The following is a 6000-nucleotide window of genomic DNA, read 5'->3' as shown; positions in this document are numbered from 1 at the left end:
GAAGCTTGCAGTGATGTCTCAGACAAAGCACAGCCATTTTCTTCACCACCGTGCTCTTCAAGCCTTCATTCCCATCTGAAGCTTAATCAGCGTAACTTATTGCCCACATTTCTACTGGCATTCCGGCCTCCATCAGGATTGCCTACTCAGAAACAGCCATCTTAACTTTTTTTCCAACCCGTTCCTTCCGGTTTTTCTAATTTGCTTCATAGCTTTATAGCAAAGTCACCTCCACAACATCAGGCGTGTAGCTATAGCCAACGGTCTCACGTGTAGGCAGCCATTTCTTTCCCCATCCAATACCAAAACACCTGAGTTGATAATCTCAACAAGGACTGGACGTTAATTTTGGCTCATGATTTTAGAGGTCCTGGCGCATGACCAGGTGGACCATTGCTTTTGGGTTTATGGCAAGGCAATATACTGTGGGAATGTGTAACAGAGCGAAACTGCTCTCGTTAGAGCCAGAACACAAAAATGAGGAGTGGTTGGGTCATACCTCAAAGGAAGGAAGGACTGCTTCGCTGCTCTATGGCAGTACTTCTCGCTGGGCCCCACCTCATCAAGGTCATCGCTGCCTCCACCTTCAACAATGGTCCTTTCAGGACACCCCAGATCTAAACTATAGCCATATAACTAGCCACTGGCTTTTTCCTACAGAACTGTAAAACAACAAAACAATCTGTCATCCTGTTATTCAATCACATTACACTATTAATACACTAGAAAGAACCTTGGTATTGACAAAGCTAATGTCGTGGGGGGAAAGAGCAGCAGATATGAGAATCACGTCCTATTCCCATTCTTAACAGAGAGACCAACCGGGAAGAAGTGCGTCTGTCATCTACAAAGCCACATTCCAGATCCTCCTCCAGTTTTTACAGTCTCTCTGGGTCCTTCAGAATAAGACTCCACTTTTTCAAAAGCAGGATGCTGAGCCAGAACACCAGAGAGCACTGCTTGGTGGTAGTTGTTGTGGAAAGAAGGGGGGAGGGTGGCAGGTTACCCTCATTTGCTTTGTAGTCTCTTTCACATAGTCAACAGGACACATATTAAATAATAACCCGGGAAAGATCAGACTGCTTCTCAAGAATGAGTTAAGTATGCGATACAAACCATTTAGCACTGGGCTAACCACACAATGTTTTGTTACTACAATGAATTGGGATCGTTATTGCTAACTGTCCACCAGACAAGTTGACACAGAATCACCCGAGGGAGGGGCCTCCGAACATGCCAGAAGGGGACTGGTAATTTTGATGGTGAGAAAAGCCATCTTAACTGTGGTTAGGGCACTCCTGGGTGACAGTCCTGGACTGTATGAAATGAGGAAGTGAACATCCGTCGCTCTCTGCTTTCTGACTTCGAATGCAATGCGACCAGTTGCTTCCAGTTCCTCCCACGTGGATGGACTGGACCCTTGAACTGTGAATTTTCTTCATGAAGTTGCCTTTTGTCAGAGTATTTTATCATGGCAACAGAAGAGAAACTAGAACGGCACTTATCAAAATACATCCCCCCCAAACTAATCTCACGGTTTCTTCCGCCCAAAGGGCCCAAAGTTCAGTGACACACAGGAACGGTCACAAAAAGAAACTACACGGCTGTATGGAGGTTGATGGCTCATAAATGGTTCCTCCCCTGGAAAGCTTCCTAACCACTGAACTTCCATTTTGTCATCCATAAAATTAGGCCAATAATAGCTTACCCCTCCAGTTATTTTTGTGTGTGTGAGTTCTAAATTGTATGCAATATATTAAGCATTTAGTAAAATTCCTGGTATATTAAAAGTATTCAATGCATATTAAATTAGTAACAATTTCTATTACTTCATCTATCTATACTTAGAATATCTGTAATTAAAATAAAGACCAACCGTTTCAGTGTTTCAGAGCCAATGCTTCTCAGGTTGAATTCTCCTTGGCACGATAGGTCATGCTGTGGGAAAAAGCACATTAGAAAGGGCTAGTATCGGCAAAGTGAGTTGAGACACACAAACACTCTAGCAGAGAGGCAAGAATAGAGAGCTAACCCCCTGCCGACCTCAGTCTCGCCCCTCCCTGTGTGTCTTTTACACTTAGGCCCAGGATAAAAAGAAAAAGCAGTCACGTTCCGCAACATGAAGCATCATGTAACAGATGCATGATGGTGGTCCTCAGATTGTGACGGACCTGAGAAACTCCTGTGATGAAACACGGTGGTGACTGATGTGATGAATCACATATGATCGTGGTGATTCTGGTGACAGTATAGTGGGGCCAGTCACTGCACGGTGTAGCATGTACAGTGAGGTATGGTACGTGATCCCATCTCATGACAGTAAACATCTGTGTGCCAGGCTACATATTTACTATACCGTGTAGTTAACTTGTCATAAACAGCCGGCTGACAACAGCGCCCTCCCTTTTGTTTGTGACGTCTGAGCTGCGTCAAGAGGCTGCAACCACTGAGGAGTCTGGGGTTGTGTAAATCCACTCTTTGAAGTCCACACAAGGATGCAATGGCCTAGTGACTCTTTTTTTTTTTTTTTTTTCCCAGCACATATTATCACTGTTAAGGGACTAACAGGAACTGCAAGTGACACACAGAAATATTTAATCTTCTTGAACATCAGATTTTTTTTTTCACATCTACAAAACAACAGTGTCTTCACCCCCTCACAGTACCGCTGCCGAGTGTAGAGCGGACAGTCTGAGAAGTCCCGCCTTCCTGTTGCGGTAATTAGGCTGTTACAGTCTTTATTATTGTCTCCAATCCTCCATCTGGCTTTTGACGCTATACACCGTTTGCATTTGGCAGTTTGTGGCACCTTCGTGGCTCTGATTCTGAGGCTTTGCCCTCGTTTGTACCCACACGAGCCACGTGTGTCCTTGTCTGCTAATACTCATAGTGTCTCCTCAAGGTTTTTTTTTTATTTTTAGATTGTTCTAAATTTTGGGAAGCACACTTTTTCTTCCCCCCATTCTGCTGTCTTCTATCTCCCAAGAGTATGCTGAGCGCAGGAGCATGACAGAAACTCCATGTGTGAAGGGATCCTGAAAAGAAAAGCAGTGATCGTGAGAGACAATCAGCACCCGAAACCCCTCGGGTCACAGCTGAAGAGAAGAGCCTGCAAAGAAATACTCTTTGTGGCCTTGCGTTATAAAGTAGGCACCCCTTGTGAAAAGGAACAAATATAAATTCTACGTTCATTCTCCAAGTTCCCAGTCGAGGTAGCAAAATCCTAAGGGAATAGAATACACACATCAATGCTAACATCCCGACCCCAAGCGACCCCCAGAAAGCTGTAGGGTGAGCAGACTCTAGAGCAGTTGGCAATAAACGGAACCCATTTCATGCTAAGCCCTAGCTAAGCTCATGACATGGAGAAGAAGCCTTATATATCTGGCCGCTTGTGATTCCACAGTTCTACTTCCTGTAACTATTCAGATGGCAAAAGCGAGTCTCAGAAGGCCATATTATGTAAGTAACTTTATGCCGAATTAAACTTTATCCGTCTCTCTCTTTATTTTAGAAAGTTTAAAAAACACACAAGAAAACTGACCATAAAATTATATTTCTTTTGAGAAAAAAAAATGAAATTGAAATGTGGCTTTGGACAAATCTTTGTAAAAATCAGCCTGAGAAATACATTTAGCCAGGGCATGGTTGCTTTATTACTCACTCTATCCCCAGGGTGACGGCTTTATCTTCTAATCTAACAAGGGTCTTCCAAACACATTTAAAGCACTTAAAAAGATTAATGGTTTTCACTCACTCACCTACCTGTGTCTTGAGAGCAGCCATATCTGAATTGTAGCAGACAGATAACGTTATGTAGGGTTTCTACTTATTAATTAATATGCGATGTCACCAATGAGATTTTGCTCATCCCCAAGTCTGCTAAGCATCTGGTGAAGATGGAAAAATTGTATTTAACAGCATACTTCCCAGGTAGGAACTGATGCTATGCTTGGGAGGTTTTGTTAATGTTTGCTTCTCAGATAAGAGCCACATACAATGTCATTATTTTGAAGTGATTCCACTAATGTCCCAAAGACACTAGAAGAAAACATAGGTTCAAAGACAACAATTTTGTCATAGGGTTTCTATTGCCATGACGAAACACCATGATCAAAAAGCAGGCTGGGGAGAAAAAGATTTATTTGGCTAACATTTCCACATTGCTGTTCATCATCTAATGAACATCAGGACAGGAGCCCAAACAGAGCTGGAAACTGCAGGCAGGAGCTGATGCAGAGGCCATAGAGGGGTGCTGCTTACGGGCTTGGTCCTCATGGCCTGCTCAGCCTGCTTTCTTATAGAACCCAGGACCACCAGCCCAGGGATGGCACCTCCCACAGTGGGTTGGTCCCTCTCCCATTAATCACCAATTAAGAAAATGACAGGCTTGCCTGCAGCCCCATCTCACGGAGGCATTTTCTTATTTGCGGTTCCCTCTTCTAAAATGACTTTTAGCTTATGTCAAGGGACGTAAAACTAGCCGCTATAGGTTTGCACAAGATTTCTTTTTAAAGCCTATAATAAGATAAATGAATGGTTTGTCTTATGAAAGACCTAAGGTCATATCACTGAGGGGTTGGAGACAGAGGACCCAGGGCAACCTTGGCTACATTGCCAGTTTGATTGATGAAATGAAATGATAGATAGATAGACAAATAGACGATAGATAGATAGATAGATAGATAGATAGATAGATAGATAGATAGATAGATAGATACACAGATGATGGATAGCTTGAGTCAGTTGTTCATATTGCATTCCAATGTATAGTGAAATTTCCCAAATCCTTTCTTATGTTTTAAAGATGTATAGTACATTATCTTCAACCGTCTTATTTTTCAGTCACACATGAGAAATCCTTGCTCCTTCCTTGTCTACATCTACATACCTTTTGATCAAGTCTTCCCTAACTAAAGTCAGGATTGATTGCACTAATTCGTCATTCTCTTTGCAAAGTAATATATCTACCACAAGAGGGCACTGTGCTCACTCCTCATTCAAAAAACGAACCTAAATTCTCACTAGTTTAGAGCCGTCCTGGATCATTCCAGAAAGTGCCAGACGTTGGAAAAACAAAACCAAAAAGCAAGCAAGCAAGCAAACAAAAAAAACAAAAACACCTCTTGCACCTGTCTCTTGTGCTGGGCTGAGTTGAAACTGTAGAATTCACGTTGGGCTAGCTCGGGCGTTCTGAAAGCTAGAATACAAACGGGAGATTTTGCCAACAGAGTCATTTTTCGTCTGTGCCGCAAGGTGGTGCCTGTTCCTCAATTACAGCTGCGCTCCTGCAAAGAGCCGGCGGTCATTTTTTTTTTTTTTTTTTTCCTCTAAACTCTCATTTTGAAAACAGATATTTCTTCAAAGAAGATGCTTCTTGTCTGGGCTAGGGTTTTATTGCTTCCAGGAAACACTATGGTCAAAAAGCAAGTTGGGAGTTGGGTGGGGAGGGTTTTATTCGGCTGCACTTCCAGATCAGAGGCAGGAGCTGTTGCAGAGGCCACCGGAGGGTGCTACTTACAGGCTGACTCAGCCTGCTTTCTTATAGAACCACGGATCACCAGTCCAGGCATGGCACTATCCACTATGAGCTGGGCCCTCCATCACTGATGCCTAATTAAGAAATTCCTTACAGCTGGATCTCATGGAGGCATTTCCTCAACTGAGGCTCCTTCCTCTCTGATGACTCTAGCTGTGTCAAATTGACACACAAAACCAGCCAGCAGACTTTTTAAGGACACCTTGCAACTTTTAGTTTTGTTTTATTTTCTGAACTCATTAAAAAGATCTGTTACTTCTAGAGAACATTCTCTCTAAAAATGAGCAAATGTTAAACAATGAAATGAAATGAAATGGGAAAGTTTTATCATTTTAACTTTGTATTCTTCACCAGGTCCTGTGTAGCAGTGTTGATTTCCACACTGTCATTAGTCTCCTGTGTCTGTTTAACACTCTTAACAAAAGTGAAAATCCTTTAGGCCACAATTCATCCATACAACC

The sequence above is a fragment of the Meriones unguiculatus genome, chromosome 20 (genome assembly GCF_030254825.1).
Source record: "Meriones unguiculatus strain TT.TT164.6M chromosome 20, Bangor_MerUng_6.1, whole genome shotgun sequence".
Taxonomy (NCBI): Eukaryota; Metazoa; Chordata; class Mammalia; order Rodentia; family Muridae; genus Meriones; species Meriones unguiculatus.
Note: the sequence above shows the minus strand (reverse complement) of the source record.